Source organism: Ictidomys tridecemlineatus, chromosome 1 (genome assembly GCF_052094955.1).
Source record: "Ictidomys tridecemlineatus isolate mIctTri1 chromosome 1, mIctTri1.hap1, whole genome shotgun sequence".
In the NCBI taxonomy this organism is placed as follows: Eukaryota; Metazoa; Chordata; class Mammalia; order Rodentia; family Sciuridae; genus Ictidomys; species Ictidomys tridecemlineatus.
The window spans coordinates 202660206-202678239 of record NC_135477.1 but is presented as its reverse complement, the minus strand read 5'-3'; positions in this window follow the sequence as shown (position 1 = coordinate 202678239).

The following is an 18034-nucleotide window of genomic DNA, read 5'->3' as shown; positions in this document are numbered from 1 at the left end:
TTTTTTGTTGTTTGGAATACAGTGTTTTATTTCCATTTCAACATTTGCATAATTCCCAAATGGTGATGCCTAAAATCTTCTGATATTAAACAGATTATAAAATCTGTGGCATATCAAATGTAGGAACTGCCACTAATGAGAGTTTTAATTATGAATAATTTTAAGTTGACTTTTTATCTGCCATAATTGGTTTGGCACTATGCAAAAACTTCAAAACATGAAAAGTTTCCAACAATCCTAAAGTAGAAGGAACTGATTTTTCTGGATCTTGTTCTAGCTAAGGATACACAAACACTGAAAATTTTGTTTCACCGATTTTTTGGGGAGGGGATCATTTATTTCTTGCCTTCAATTTTATTGCTTTCTGATCATAGTTTTGTCTTTTTCCCCCCTTTTCCTTTTTAGGTAAATTTCTGTCTTGATTTTCTTGTATGGTCAGGGAAGTATTTACGTTTTTGAGAACATTCTTTGCATCTAGTATAAGCATTTAGTACCATAAAGCTTCTTCTTAGCACTTAATTTGATAAGCTGTGTTTTCTTCTTATTCAGTGCTATGATTTTTATTTACTTCTTCTAGACCACTTTTACACATGGATTTTTTTTTTTACAAGTATACATAATATATATACTTGTATATATAGTTAGCGATTTCCTGTTGTCTTCTGTTGATGAATTCTCCTTTGGTTTCTTGAGAGTGAGAAAACACATTCTGTATGAATTCCTTTCTTTAAATGTGTTGAGCTTTTTTTATGGTCTAGGATGTGTTCTCCCTTGGGGAATGTCATGGGTACTTGAAAAAAGCGAGCATCCTGCTGTTGTTGGGGTGAGTATCAACTGGATCCTGTTGGCCAGCTGTGTTGTTTACATCTTCCATGCCCCTTTTGATTTTCTGTCTAGTTGCTCAGTCAGTAACTGGGAGAGTTATTGATGCCCCCCTTCAGTTGTGGATCTCCTGCCTCCTTTTCAGCACCATCAGTTCTTGTTTCATGCGTTCTAAAGTGCTGGTGCTTGGTGCATACATAAGAAGTATCCGTTACATCTTCCTGCAGATTGAGCCTTTTATCATCATGTAACATTGTTCTCTCTGGCAATTTTCTTTGATTTGTTGTTTACCCGATACTAATGTAGTCCTCCAGCTGCTGCTTGTTTCTCCTCCTCCTCCTCCTCTTCTCCTCCTCTTCTTCCTCTGCCCAGCCTCCTCCTCTTCTTTATATAATGATAGATGGTATTTTTTTCCATAAGTTTACTTTCAAACTACTGAGGCTATGGAATTCAAAATGGGTTTCTTGTAAGACTTTTTCTCTGTTATTCCAATTGCATATTCTCTCTTTTGTCTTCACTCCACTGCTGAGCTCATCCAGGTTTCTTTATGACCATCTTTTTTAGTTCCAGTATTCCCACTGGTTCTTTCCTGCTACTTCTGGTACCTCACAAATTTCATATTTTCTTCTTTCACAGCTGTTCCTAATTGTTGGATGCTTATTTTATGGTGTTGCTCCTAATTTCTTTCAGAAAAGGCTGACATCTGGTTCATCTTGGTGTTGACATGAGTTGCTCAATTTTTTTACTCATTTGGGCTGTTAATCTGGGGTCCTGATATGACAGTGAATTCTATTCTGTCCTCTGTAATTTGCCTATTATGTTAGGTGACCCTGGGTCCTATTCAAATCTTTTCTCTTAGTGGGCAGTTGCCTGTTGTGGCTGAGCATGTGGTTTTGGCCTATTTTGTGGACTCTGGCCCGAAAGGCAGCTTAATTTTCAGAGCCTTGATGCTGCCTTTCTGTTCTGATCTGCTTTTCAGCTTCCATGGGACTCCCACTGGTCCCCTTTGGTCCCTGCTTGTTCTGTCTAAAAAGGTAAAGGGGATTTCTCCATACCATATTAGCAGATGGTCTTTTAGAAGGAAGGGGCATATTGTGATCCCTTTCCAGTGTCCCTCAGGGGGTCCAGTGTCACTGGATAAAAGAGGACTCTCCAGCTGAGACACACCAAGTGGCTTCCTAGACTGACCTGCCTCCTGCATCCCCCACTTTAGCACTGTGCAAGTCGGCTACTGCTGCTACAACAAACGACCCACACAGTGTGCTTAAATCATCCAACTTCCTCTTACTTTTCTGGAAGTGAGAATACTGAAATGGGTCTCAAGAGTTCTGTCCCTTCTTAGACTCCTAGGCTAGAGTTCATTTTCTTAATTTTCCAGGTTCTAGAGGCTGCCTGACTCCCTGCCTAGGCCAGCATTGGCTGCTCAAGTCTCTCTCACTCTGTGTCTCTGACAGGACACTCCCCCCTTTTCACTAATAAGAACACTGATGACATCACCAAGCTCATGCAGGCAAACCAGGACAAGCTCACCCTGTTAAGTCAGCAACTGAACCACCCAGTGCCATCTGCTTCCTTAATTCTGCCTGCAATATCACCGGGAGCCTTCACTGGTTCTAAGGTGTCTTCATCTAAGTTGTACTGACACAAAGACACCACGGCCTGGGTGATTTATACTGAACAGAAGCTTATTTGGCTCATGGTTCTGGAGACTGGGAGATCCAAGATCAAGGGGCCATGGCGAGTGAAGGCTTTCCCACCGTGTCCTCACAAGCTGGAAGGCATTACATGAGCGAGAGGGGAAAGGAGCCAAATGCCACTTTATAATGACCCCGCTGCAACAGTGACAGCATGCACCCACCCATGCAGAGCCTGTGACCGAGCCCTTTGGTTGTGGTCCATGGCTCGGTACCATCACATCAGCGATTCCCAAAACATAAACTGCGGGGACACTTTAAACCACAGAACCAGGACATCTATTGGGTGAGTTAATTTGCCTTCACATGGACCATCCCTTTCTCCAACCACCTCCTTCCCCCCTGGTGGTCTGGCACCTCACCGTGGAACAAGTGAACTCAAAAATCATCATGAATCTTGACGGAAACAATCCCTAGCCAGTATTCTGCTATGTGTATAAAACACAAAATCGCAAACAGAGTACTTATTTTAGAAATTTTTAAAATGTCACAGAATAAAATAAAATTCTATAGATTTATCTCTAAATTATAAATCCCTAGTTTTAATGCCCCCATGAAAAACACTATTTGGGGTTATTCTTTTAACTTGGGGTACTGAAGAACTTCTTAGTATGAAAAATTTGAAAATACCATTTATATGGGAAGACAAGTTTTACATTTTTTGTTACCCACCATACTGTCTACTAACATTTCAAAAAGAGATCTAATCTATTTCATTATATTTTATTGCATTTGATCTAATAAATTCCATGTAGCCAGCAGTGCTGATAAATTTAAGATGCATTTAAAATATTGTTGGTCGATATCAAACGTGTCATAAATTTACCCTGCCTTTGGAAACGGGCCCAGCAGCTAATTTTGCATTGCTCCTTGCAAAGGAGTCATAATTCAGTGTTATCTTTGACTTAAGTACAAAGTATTCAGTCCTGTTAAATGGAAGTTTTGTTTGAATAAAAAAAAAAATGATTCTCCTCTAATTGTGGATTCTGGTAACGCTAATGCAAGTACACTATTGTCTTGCCTCAGTGTGGCTAGCAACACTCTTATTGTGGAAAAAAACTTAAAGAGACACTAAGGAAAAGAGGAGGGTTAGAAAAATAACCAGACTTAAAGTTGGGAACACAGAAAGTTGCAAACTGCCTATTTCAGCAAGAGGATCTAAGTTGGGTGTTTTGTGGCATCATGAGATTCAAGGGATCAAACCTGTTGTTGGGCAATTTAAGTTCCTTCAGTTTAAGTCTCCAGACAGGCATATCAGAAACTCTGATAATCTGAGTGCTAGTTGCTCTGGGGTGGGGGTTGAAGATGGAGGATCTGGGGGCATCAGGGCACCCAGCCCTTCCTTAGGAAGAAGCCACAGGCGGCTGTCATGTCAAGGGAGATTAGTGCCGGTGGAGGTTACACAGTGGACCACCAGGGGACGCTGGACGTCCTGGAAGGTTAAGGAAATGCCCATTGAGATATTGAAAGCCATTGCAGAACCTTTAAGTCACAGGTTACACAACAAGCATTTGGCACCCTAACCAATGTTCAGCTCCAGAAGAAAAACTCTGGGCTACTAAGATCTTTTACTTGGAGAAATATTTATTATGGAGTTGTGAGCTCCATAGCCCCAGAGAGAAAATGTTTGACTTCAAAAATACCCAACTCCACAACACTCAGCCTTCGGAGGCTTCGCACCTCTCAGCACTAAGGGAAAATCCAGACGGGCCCAGCAAGGAAATGACAGTCCCACAACATAAACATCATAATGCACCAAAACATCAAAATGTCAACAAGCTCCCCTTTATCCACACTAAATCTGTGCTCTTGAAATGTGTCCTGGGAAATACATTATTGATCATGGAATGGCGAACACTGCTCTGAAAGACGGGCCTCTCTTGCTAAAATGGGGCTCACAGAGAATACTGACTTCTGTGATAGGAGATGCTGAAAGGCTCCGTGGAGCAAATAGGGGGGACAGCAAGTCCAGCATCCCCTGCTGAAGGCCAATGGCCAGAGTCCGAGGCACCCAAGTGAGAGGCCTGAGGCTGGGCAGCTAGTCTTCACCTGGCCACAGAGGCTCAGCCTCCTCAGGCTGTGGCTGCAGGCTCACGAAGCAGATGGGAGGCCCTGTCCTCACCTGCCTGCCAGGCTCTCCCTGTGCGGCCGCTAACCCAGGTGTGCTGCCCGCCCTGGCTGTGACCTCTCCAACCAGGGAGAACGAGTCTCCTCTCCCTCCACAGAGGTGAACACTGCCTCAAGACAAAAGGAAGGTTGTCTCCAAGAGAAGACAGGGCTGTTGGGGGCACTGGGGAACGCGCTCATTTTTCTTGGATTGTACATTTTTGTCAGATGAAGTTACCTTTGGTGGCACAAACACTGCCCATGATCAGTTCAGCCCACTGTGGCCCCTCCTTCCCATTACTCCCATCATAACCTATGTGCAACGTGCCTTCCACACCAGCGACCTTAATGTACAAGATCAGGGCCCATCCAAGGATAAGAGGAGCCCAGCAGACCCGCTTTTCAAGAGAAAAGTCAATGTGACAGGCACTGTGAAGTACATTAAATATTGACATTTTCTAAATAAACGCTGCTGGTCCATGCACAAACACTCTACAAAATTGCACTAGCCACATTAATATGGCATTTATAAAAATGTTAATTCACAGCCACTGCAGATTCACACTGGGGCAATCAGAAACAAGACTAAAGGTGCTCACTGGCCAGGAGTGCCCGGCCCCCTGGTGGCCCTCCACTGTGGTGCCCTCTTCCTCCACACTGTGTAAAGGTCTCCACTGAAGGCCGTGGTGGAAAGAGGGGCCCATATAAGATGGCCCCTCACACTCTGGCTCACCCCCACTCCGTGCAGAGACTACTTGAGTGGACGTGCCCCAGTGGTGACAAGCACACCCCCAAGTCAGAAAGGACCAAATGTATTCTGACACTGAAACTCAGTAGGTATGAAAAGGCGTCTTTTAGGAAAATTCAGTTTCTGCATCCAAAAGATGTGGGAAGTGATACTACCTGTCCCGTTGGGTGGTTGGAAGGATATCTGAGACACTAGATGGACAGTGCACACCACACGGCCACCTCTGAAGTGTGTTTTTCAGCTAATATTATTCTTTATATAAAAAAAGGAGCATTAAAATTTTTTCAAACAGCAGTTACTATTTAAAAAATAAGTTTAACTCTGCAATGTTATGAATTTCTGAAGAGGATGGGTTTTGTTCTAAATATGGGTCTCAGCACAGCACTGTTCATGGAAATGGGGTTTAAAGAGTACTGGAAATATTGGCGCAAAAAAACAAAAAAAAATAGCATATACTTTACATGATGCCTTTAAAAATAGTGAGCTGGCACAGAGAGTGCATATAATTATCTAATCAAAATATATGCAAAATTTTAAGTGTAGTCTGACCCCAAACTAGTCTAATGTGACACTTGAATTACTGCAGAATTGGAAAATTGCTATTTTTTCATTATCAAACATAATGTTCATATTCTCAATTGCTTTCTCTCCTTCTCCTGTCTCTTAAACTAAGTGGCAAAATAAAGATTTGAAAGTGCCCAGTGATGGGGACACAGGTATCTCTTGTCACACTCTATGCTTTTTTGCAGATTCACAGGTCTCTCAAATTTGTTTAAAAAATCCTACATTTGTTTTCTCTGGATCAACAACAGCTTTCCCTTGGAGTGTCTTGCCTTGCGGTGTTCCAGTCAGATTCAGGAACTGCAGAGAAGAGCCCCAACTTGTGGTGTTCCTACTGCGCTTAGTATAAATGCAGTCACAATGGCCAATTTGGGGGTAACCCCTGGGGATCAGGGGACAGGCATAAAGCCAGCCCTGCAAGGCCAACATGAGACAATCCAGAACCCCTCTGTGCTCATCTTTGGCAAGATTTTAAAACTAGTTTGTCATTTGGTGACGGTACCAAGGGGTCAACTCAGAGATGAAACTGACCAAAACAGCAAAATCCCCTTCATCCCACATATGGTAATTTAGACCTTCCATCTGGACTATTCCGGCCATGCAAAATGCAGACAGATTTTCCTTGTGAGTCCAAGTTAAATGTCACACAGAAACAAACACGAGCTGCACCCCGTGATGAACACACTAAGATTCAGGTGCAGGAACTGGGTCCCTGTCGTAACCTCCTTTAGCTGACATGAAGTTTGGGGATATAGAATGAAAACTAAGGACCCTCTCAGGATGGAGGTGCATGAGTAAGAAGATGTGAAAATGGGACTCTGTCTAGGTCTGACTGCTCTTGGATGCCCAGGGCAAAATAGCTATATGTTCGAGTGCCTCCTGCCTTCAGCTGGGCCACCCAGGCAGAGCGAGTGGAGCCAGTGACAGTTGATCAGGGAAGGAGATGGGGTCTGAGGGAGGGGAGGCCGGGGGGCGAGAGCCAGCAGCCGGGAGGGCAGATGCCATCAAGGCAGGATACATGCACGGATGGAGAGGTGGCAGTGAAGCCCACCCAGCTGTGCAGTTAACTTAGCTGAACACCTGTCATTGTTTTACATGAAGGAAAAAGGCCAGCGAGGAGGCCCTCACAACAGCCCAGGTGCAGACAACCATCTTCAGTCGTCACATCAAAGAAGCAACCATTGCCAGAGGAGCTAATGCAGAGGACAGGAGAGTCGCTATGTGTTTCTGAGAAGCCTCGCCACAGTGACCACACCCTGAGCTCTTGGGTGAGGATAGGCGGAGGACATGCAGAGGACAAGGAGCCCTGCAGGTGCCCAAGAAGCCATGCTGGACCAGAACCTGGCACAGCAGGCTCTTCACTCCAACCAGACTTGGCATGAAATGGGCGCAGGAGGACAGGAGAAAACAATCGAACGTGGCTTAGTGACGTAAAGGGCTCACCGTGGCAGGGTTACAAGCACTTTTTAGAAGTGAGTGAACTGGAATCTTTGCCGTTTTGTTTGTCCTGGGCAGGAGCACAATGCACAGAAGGTCATCCTGGTGCAGGGAGGAAATGGCCGGCAGACTGTTCTTGTCAGCTTCTTCACTACTGCGACCCCAGAATCGGACAGGAACAAGTAGAGGAGAAAGGTGTGTCTAAGGGCTCACGGTTCAGAGGTCTCAGTCCTTTGACTCCATTGTTCGGGGCCTGAAGTCAGACAGAAATCATGGGAGAAGAGTGTGGCAGAGGGAAGCACTGGGGACATGGCACCAGAAAGCAGAGATATAAACCCCAAAGACATGTCCCCAGGGACCTGCCTCCTCCAGCCACACCCTATCTGCCTCCAGTGACCACCCAGTTAATCCCTATCAGGTTCATAACCCAATCCTGTCACTGCTAAGCTTTCCTGTATTGTGGTATAAATGGAGGACCCTGGGGATAGTCAGCTGACCTTTAGTGTCTATGGAAGACAGAGTCCAGGGAGGGCCCCCGGGCATGTGCCCATGTAGGGCTGTACAAGCCAAGGCTGTTAAAGCTTGGGGGGACATCTCACATTTAAACCACTGCACTCTGGTCTTTCTTCTTTATTACAAAGCTATGAGACAAAATCACAAACTGTTGGCTCTCTATCTCTGTAGGTTCTACATGCATCTGTATGATCTCCACCCTAGATCAAAAGTATTCTGAAAAAATAATTGCGTTCAGACATTTTTTTTCTCACCATTCTCCCCCAAGCAATAGAGCACAGCAGCCATTTACCCAGCATTTCCGTCTTAGGGGTGAGAAGCAAGCTAGCTATCAGCTAAGTACAGGACAATTCATAGGTTGTGCAAATGCAGTTACATAGGGGGCTTGAACAGCCATGGATGGGCACATCCCCAGGGGTCCTCCCTGGATCCTGTCCTCCGTAGACGCTGAAGGTCAGCTGACTATCCCCAGGGTGCTGCCCAGACCCCATCCTCCACAGACACCAAGGGATGGCTGACTGCTTTCTGCATAGAGTTTCAGAGGAGCCCCAGCTGGGGAGACAGTGGTGCTGGTTCTCCACTTCTCCCTCCATCTCTAGCTCCTTGTTGGCACCAGAGAACACTCAAGTAGAACATGCTGGAAGAATGGAAAGTGAAGTCTGGGTCTGTAGGCTTTCCGTCTACTCTTCCTTATTAAATGGAAAAGACACTCAGCTCCTGGTAACAACTGACCCAATCACGCTGGCTTCCATCCCATCCTGTGAAGAATAGCAATTAATTACACATCGGTACTTTTCATGCTTTGAACTAAATTGAGATGAAGGAATGTTTACGTGTACACAAGCAACACCAGTGTGAATAATCAACTCGGAAAAAGGGGCTAAAACTCCTTTGGTTTGTGCAAGAATAATGGTTGATTGAAGCCTTGTTATGCAAATAATGCTCACCAGGGAAAGATGGAAAGGAACAACACAAAAGCCACCAAATGAGGGGGACATTCCCATGTGATTTATTTTCTATGTACCTTTCCAGTTTCATTCTCTAATATCACCCTAATTCCCTCACAAAAATTACTTTTTCATTAAACAGAATATAGGTTCTAAAATTAAGGCCCAATATTATATGTGGCCTTGACATCTGGGGAAATTGAAAAAGACTCGAATTACTTAACCCTAAGTCCCCCTTCCAACCTGCCCCTGCAGAGTCATCTCCTGGCCAGGAGCCTCCCGACACACCAGCTCCTGTTATCTTTGGGCAGCCGCTGCAGAAGGATTCCAGCAAGCCCGTTGCATCTTCCAGTGGGAACAGGGTCACCTGGCCCTCTTAACACTAGGGAAGCTGCCTCCCATGGCCCTGTTGCCTCCCACGGCCCATCCTCACCCCCATAATGAGTCACCTGCAGCTGGGAACAGCTTGTGTGGTCTGTTGGCATCCTGTGTACCCTTCTGGCCTGGTGACCACAAGCTGCTGTGGGCTCTTTTGTGTGGTACCCGGTACCGAGTGCTTGGTTCTCCTTGTAACCTCTCCCCCAACAGGTAAATGAGAGGACATTAAAGCAAGTCTGGGAAACTTTAAGAATGTCCTGTTGATCTTTTGAGGTGGTCACAGGACCCTAGGAAGACTAAGGAGATAACTAGTTTTAATTTCTACAAGACAGGGTAAGTCCCACGTCACCCAGTGTCGCGACCCCTTGCCCACAAGGAAGACGCAACTCGGGAATCTTCTTTCAGAGGTTTATTCAGGCCCTTGATATTTCTTCTACTAATCCTTGGATGCCCCTCCCAGCCTTAATAAAGCATCTCAAGCCCCAATGCGAAGCTGCCACGTGGAACTTTCTCATAGGGTGCTGAAAAACCATGCGCCAACTCTCCCAAAATGGGCTCCCCTGTGTGCTTTGCTTTGTTTTACAAAAATACTTAACCAGAGAAAGCTGTCCTCTTAACAGGATTTAAAGGGCAAAATACCACATTCCTCACTACAGGCAGTTAGGGTGCAGATCTCCAGGTCTCACTCACCTTGCATACACGTGCCCATGTAGATTTGACCAGCACCTATTCCTTGCCCCTCATCCCTGGTGACCACTGTTTATTCTCAGCCTCTGTAAGTTCACGTTTTTAGATTGCCCATGTAAGTGAGGTAGTGCCAGATTTTTCTGTGCCTGGCTTATGGAATTCAGCACAACGTCCTCTAGGTTCATCCAAGTTGTTGCAAGTGCCGGCATCTCCTTCCTTTTCAGGGTTTAATAATATTCCACAGTACATCTGCCAATTTTCTTAGGCATCCATCCATCTATCCATCCATCCATCCATCCATCCATCCACAGGACATTAAAACAGATTCCATTTGTCCCTTGGCGGTCGTGAAGGGTGTTGCAGCAAACCCATGAGTATAGATGTCTCTTCCACATGCTGATTTTATTCTTTTGAATATACACAGAAGAGGGTTTGCTGGGCCATATGGTCGTTCTATTTTTATTCTTCCAAGGAACCTCCACACTGCTCTCCATGGTGTCTGCACACATTTGCACATTTGCAAATCCTCAGTGAATAAAGCTTAATGGGAATCGAGGATGGGGAAGGCTGTGAGTCAGCCACACCCTTCCAACCAGAGGAGTTGTTAGGGGAATGGGCGTGCGATGTTGGAGCCCACAGAAAATAAGCTCAGTGGCCTCGGAGAGTGGCACTGCCATGCCCAAATCCTATGGAAGGTGACACTCACGGCAGGAGTACACAGCACACATGCTTCGGGAGACGTGAGGCTGCGGTCTGGTGCTGGCTCTGCCCATTGCCCAAGGGTCTGTGAGTGAGGCTTCACCCCGTTCCTGTTCTCCCCAGTGCTGTCAGTCTAAAGCCCTAAAATGGTTTCCTGTGACATCTGAAAAACCTGCCGTCAGCTGGACACAGCGCTTCCTCCCCACACTCGATGCTTCCCAGGATGGCAGGGACAGCCTGCCTGTGTCCACGAGTGCTGCACTGGACCTGCTGGCTGCCTGCAGCTGTGTGCACTGCCGTTTCTGCAGATCAAGGCATAAGAGGGACTGAGTCCAGAAGACCCAGACCCCTCCACTTCCACCCAGAATGCAATTAGAACACATCCAGGGCTTGACAACTCCCTGAGGACAGTTCTGTTCTGGCTCTAAACCCAGAGGGATGTGAGGCTGGAGCCGCTTCCATGAGGGAAGAGCCTGTCTAACCATGGGACACACACAGCAGAAGGCAAAAATGAAATAAGATGGACTGTACCTTATGAACCCCTGGATGCTACTGCACCTGCAGTCCACTCTTCCCCTGAATACTTCAGCTTGTTTGTTTAAACCTGTTTTAATTGGATTCTCTGTGATTTGCAAAAGGAAGATAACAAACTGATACATTTCATAAACTCAGGACCATTTTTATTGCAATGTTTGGTTTTTCTACTATGTAGAATAGCATCCCTCTCCCTGAAGAAAAGAAGGAAGGAAGGGAGGAAGAAGAAGGAAGAGTGAGTATCGGATGAAAGGTTCTAGCTGAGCACTCAGCCTGAGAAGGGAAGGACAGACATCAATGATCTCACCGTGCCACAAAGAATGGCCGCCTTCTCTCCAGGTGGGATCACTCATGAAATACAGTGGGCTATTAGGCTCATCTGTCTCTCCACGGCCCTCTAATTAAATAACCACCTTTAAAAATCTTACTATTTTGAAAGACAGTAATTTAAGTCATTTTAGTTAGAGGGGAAATTAGACAGACCAGTGGTCTTTGATAAACCAGGTTGTTCCAAACTGGTTCGCTGGAAACCCCTTTCTAAAACACCTAACACGCCACCTGTGGTCCAGGACGGAGGGCTGCCACCCAGCACAGGGACTCTCCAGCCACGAGGAGACCAAGTCTGAAGGCAAGGACCGTGGCCATGACTTACCCCTGAGAACTGGGCTTTTCGAGGGTTTGGACACACAGAAAAGCCACCATACGGCCCCTGCCAGATCCTGCTTCTCCCAGGAAATGTACAGCAGCTGCAGGTGCGGAGACAAACCCAAAGCTCCGACCCCTCGGGTCCACAGAGGACGCCCTGGTGGGCCTGGAGGACCATGGACACAGAGGAGAGAGCAGAGAGCGCACAGAGCAGGTGGAACTCTTTAAAAAAAAATCTGAAATGTTTGAGCATCCTTTGCTTTTGAAAAGGCCAATATTCAGAAATACAGATGTGGGAAGGAGATGAAAAAAGCGATTTCTAAATATAAGCATGTGCCCTTCCTATTAAAGGTTGAAACAAACTATAAATAAACTATAAATAAACAGACGGAAGAGAAGCAGGGAGGGCGGGGTGGGAGGAGGGAGAAGAGGGGAGGCTGAGGGCCTGAGGTGGAGCACATTATTTTATTTATTTTTTTAATTGGTTGTTCAAATCATTACAAGGCTCTTGACATATCATATTTCAAACATTAGTTTCAAGTGAGTTATGAACTCCCATTTTTACCCCAAATACAGATTGCAGAATCACATCGGTTACACATACACATTTTTACATAATGCCATACTAGTAACTGTTGTATTCTGCTATCTTTCCTATCCTCTACTATCCCCCCTCCCCCCCATTTCTCTTTTTATCCCGTCTACTGTAATTCGTTTCTCTCCTTGTTTTTTTTCCCCCTTTCCCCTCACAACCTCTTATATGTAGTTTTTTATAACAATGAGAGTCTCTTTCCATTTCCATGCAATTCCCCTTTTCTCTCCCTTTCCCTCCCACCTCGTGTCTCTGTTTAATGTTAATATTTTCTTCCTGCTCTTCCTCCCTACTCTATTCTTAGTTGCTCTCATTATATCAAAGAAGACATCTGGTATTTGTTTTTTAGGGATTTGCTAGCTTCACTAAGCATAATCTGTTCTAGTGCCATCCATTTCCCTGCGAATTCCATGATTTTGTCATTTTTTAATGCAGAATAATACTCCATGGTGTATAAATGCCACATTTTTTTAATCCATTCATCCATTGAAGGGCATCTGGGTTGGTTCCACAGTCTAGCTATTGTGAATTGTGCTGCTGTGAACATCGATGTGGCAGTATCCGTGTAGTACGCTCTTTTAAGGTCTTCAGGGAATAGTCCGAGAAGGGCAATAGCTGGATCAAATGTTGGTTCCATTCCCAGCTTTCCCAGGAATCTCCATACTGCTTTCCAAATTGGACGAGCCAATTTGCAGTCCCACCAGCAATGTACAAGAGTACCCTTTTCCCCACATCCTCGCCAGCACTTGTTGTTGTTTGACTTCCTAATGGCTGCCAATCTTACTGGAGTGAGATGGTATCTTAGGGTGGTTTTGATTTGCATTTCTCTGACTGCTAGAGAAGGTGAGCATTTTTTCATGTACTTGTTGATTGATTGTATGTCCTCCTCTGAGAAGTGTCTGTTCAGGTCATTGGCCCATTTGTTGATTGGGTTATTTGTTGTCTTATTGTCTAATTTTTTGAGTTCTTTGTATACTCTGGATATTAGGGCTCTATCTGAAGTGTGAGGGGTAAATATTTGTTCCCATGATGTAGGCTCCTGATTTACTTCTCTTATTGTTTCTCTTGCTGTGAAAAAACTTTTTAGTTTAAGTAAGTCCCATTTGTTGATTCTTGCCATTAACTCTTGTGCTATGGGTGTCCTGTTAAGGAATTTGGAGCCCGACCCCACAATATGTAGATCAGAACCAACTTTTTCTTCTATCATATGCAGAGTCTCTGATTTGATATCCAGGTCCTTGATCCATTTTGAGTTAACTTTTGTGCATGGTGAGAGGAGGGGATTCAGTTTCATTTTGTTGCATATGGATTTCCAGTTTTCCCAACACCATTTGTTGAAGATGCTATCCTTCCTCCATTGCATGCTTTTAGCCCCTTTATCAAATATAAGATAGTTGTAACTTTGTGGATTAGTCTCTGTGTCCTCTATTCTATACCATTGGTCCACCCGCCTGTTCTGGTACCAGTACCATGCTGTTTTTGTTACTATTGCTCTGTAATATAGTTTGAAGTCTGGTATTGCTATACCACCTGATTCACACTTCCTGCTTAGAATTGCTTTTGCTATTCTGGGTCTTTTATTTTTCCATATGAATTTCATGATTGCTTTGTCTATTTCTACAAGCAATACCATTGGGATTTTGATTGGCATTGCATTAAACCTATAGAGAACTTTTGGTAATATCGCCATTTTGATGATGTTAGTTCTGCCTATCCATGAACAGGGTATATTTTTCCATCTCTTAAGATCTTCTTCTACTTCTCTTTTTAGAGTTCTGTAGTTTTCATTGTATAAATCTTTCACCTCTTTTGTTAGGTTGATTCCCAAGTATTTTATTTTTTTTGAGGATATCGTGAATGGAGTGTTTTCCCTTATTTCCATTTCAGAAGATTTGTCGCTGATATACAGAAATGCCTTTGATTTGTGTGTGTTGATTTTATATCCTGCCACTTTGCTGAATTCATTTATTAGTTCTAGTAGTTTTTTTGTAGACCCTTTTGGGTCTTCTAGATATATAATCATGTCATCCGCAAATAGTGATAATTTAAGCTCTTCTTTTTCAATTTTTATGCCTTTAATTTCTTTCATTTGTCTAATTGCTCTGGCCAGTGTTTCGAGAACTATATTGAATAGAAGTGGTGATAGAGGACATCCCTGCCTTGTTCCAGATTTTAGAGGGAATGCCTTCAATTTTTCTCCATTCAGAATGATGCTAGCCTGGGGCTTAGCATAGATAGCTTTTACAATGTCAAGGTAAGTTCCTGTTATCCCTAGTTTTTCTAATGTTTTGAACATAAAGGGATGCTCTATTTTGTCGAATGCTTTTTCTGCGTCTATCGAGATGATCATATGGTTCTTATTTTTAAGTCTATTGATATGGTGAATAATATTTATTGATTTCTGTATATTGAACCATCCTTGCATCCCAGGGATGAATCCTACTTGATCATGGTGCACAATTTTTTTGATGTGCCTTTGTATCCGATTCGCCAGAATTTTATTGAGGATTTTTGCATCTAGGTTCATCAGAGATATTGGTCTGTAGTTTTCTTTCTTTGATGTGTCTTTGTCTGGCTTCGGAATCAAAGTGATGTTGGCCTCATAGAATGAATTTGGAAGAGCTCCCTCTTTTTCTATTTCCTGGAATAACTTGAAAAGTATTGGTATTAATTCTTCTTTAAAGGTTTTGTAAAACTCCGCTGTATACCCATCCGGTCCTGGGCTTTTCTTGGTTGGTAATCTTTTGATTGCTTCTTCAATTTCATCCATTGATATTGGTCTGTTCAAATTGTGTGTGTCCTCCTGACTCAGTCTGGGCAAATCGTATGTCTTAAGGAATTTATCGATGTCTTCACTATCCTTTATTTTATTGGAGTGTAGGTTTTCAAAATAATTTCTAATTGTCTTCTGTATTTCTGTAGCATCTGTTGTGATATTGCCTTTTTCATCCCTTATGTTAGTAATTTGATTTCTCTCTCTTCTTCTCTTTGTTAGCATGGCTAAAGGTCTGTCAATCTTGTTTATTTTTTCAAAGAACCAACTTTTAGTTTTGTTAATTTTTTCAATAGTTTCTTTTGTTTCAATTTCGTTGATTTCCGCTCTGATTTTAATTATTTCTTGCTTTCTGCTACATTTGCTATTGTTTTGCTCTTCCTTTTCTAGGGCTTTGAGATGAAGTGTAAGCTCATTTATTTGTTGGTTTTTCCTTTTTTTGAGGAATGACCTCCAGGCGATGAATTTCCCTCTTAAAACTGCTTTCATTGTGTCCCATAGATTCCGATAGGTTGTATCTGTATTTTCATTTATCTCTAAGAATTTTTTGATTTCCTCCTTTATGTCTTCTGTAACCCTTTGATCGTTCAGTAACATATTGTTCATTTTCCATGTGATATTGAATTTTCCCTTCCTTCTTTTATCATTGATTTCCAGTTTCATTCCATTATGATCAGATAAAATGCATGGTATTATCTCCACCCCTTTATATTTACTGAGGGTTGCCCTATGGCATAATATATGGTCTATTTTTGAGAAGGATCCATGTGCTGCTGAGAAAAAAGTATATCCTCTTGATGATGGTTGATATATTCTATATATGTCAGTTAAGTCTAGGTTATTGATTGTGGTATTGAGTTCTATAGTTTCTTTATTCAACTTTTGTTTGGAGGATCTGTCCAATGGTGAGAGAGGTGTGTTGAAGTCGCCCATAATTATTGTGTTGTGGTCTATTTGATTCTTGAACTTGAGGAGAATTTGTTTTATGAACTTCACAGCACCATTATTAGGTGCATAAATATTGATAATTGTTATATCTTGTTGTTTAATGGTTTCTTTTAACAGAATATAATGTCCTTCCTTATCCCTTTGGATTGATTTAGTCTTGAAGTCGATTTTATTCAATATGAGGATGGCCACACCTGCTTGCTTGCGAGGACCGTGTGCATGATATATTTTTTCCCAACCTTTCACCTTCAGCCTGTGTATGTCTTTTCCAGTCAGGTGAGTCTCCTGGAGGCAGCATATTGTTGGATTTGTTTTTTTAATCCATGTTACCAGCCTATGTCGCTTTATTGGAGTGTTTAAACCATTAATGTTTAGAGTTACTATTGATATATGGTTCCAACATGGTGGCCGACGAGCAGGCAGCATTTTCTGTACCTCCGCAGTAACGGGATCAGAGAGACACATAAATACAGTTGCATGGGACCTGCTGAGGAACTTCTAACAATATTCCGTTGAAAGGAGACCTGCCGATAACTAGTAAGTCTGTGGGAGGGGTCAGTTTGTCTCAGGCGAGTGAATCTAGGCAACGCGGATCAGGGACACAATCCCACAGGGACACAATCCCGCCGGCCGTGGCCGAACTGCAGTGAACTGCAGCAAACGTACGAACGGCCGCGGCGGACTGGGCCCCCGCAGGCCTGAGTCTGTGAACTGCCTCTGGCGGTTTGGCGCTGCAAACAACACCCCCACCCCACTCCCAGCCGGGAACAACGCGGATCAGGGACACATTCCAGCCGGCCGCTGCCGAACTGCAGCGAACTGCAGCGAACATACAAATGGCGCGGCCGGACTGGGCCCGCAGGCCTGAGTCTGTGAACTGCCTCTGGCGGTTTGACTCTACAAACAACACCCCCACCCCTCCCATCCCACCCCCAGCCAGTTCGGAACTGCAAACCACACGACCCCCCACCCCCACCCCCACCCCGCTCCTGTGAACAACTCCTGCCCACTGGGCTCTGCAAAGGGCCCCGACCACACGGCAAACGGACAAATAGTCCCGACCACTGGGCACTTCGAACAGCCGTGCCCGCACGGGGGAATCAGGAGTGGCGCGGGACCCACCGCACGGAACTCCCAGCTACGGCTCCCACCAGAGGTAACATCTGAGGTCTCTTGCACCAGTTTCCGGGGGCGTGACTACCAGAGGGCAAGCAAATTCGCCACGGGTCCTCAATCCCAAGCCCTACAATCTTAGGATTCCAGGGAATGGCAAACAGGGAGAGCGTGCCCAGGTGGCCATGAAAACAGGGCACACAGGAGCAGCAGACCTGGCGTGTAGCCAGTATTGTGGTGAGCATTACCGGTGAGCAGACCCGCCCAGTCCGGGAGGAAAAGCTGCTGCACAGTGACAGGCTCCCGCCTACTAAGAAGAGAAACTTAGCCTGGTGGGCACAGCTTCACCTAATGGAAGAATAGTGAATCGGACTCTAAGACTGCATTTATTAATTTTTTTTTTTTTTGTGGATGTTGTGGTTGGGTTTTTGTTGTTGTTGTTGTTGTTGCTGTTTTTTTAAAAAAGTGTTTTTAAAATTCATTTTATTTTATTTTATTTTATTTTTTAATTTTAATCCTCATCTCTATTATTACTATTGTTATTTTTTTTAATTCTTTTAAATCTTCTATTTTTTCTTTCTCTTTCTTCTCTTCCTCTGTCTTTCCATTTCTTTTCAATTCTCTTATTCCCCCTTCCTTGAATTCTACCTGGTTACTCTCATTCTCTTTGGTGATTTCTTCCCTTCCCTGCTAATACCTTTCCTCCCAAGCATCAAATAAATTTATAGGAGTAGACAGTAACTCAACAGTCAAACAGAACAAAAAGCAAAATGAGCAGTATGAAAAAGCAAGGAAGAAAAGGAGTACAAACAACACAGGACAGCCCAAATATTCAGA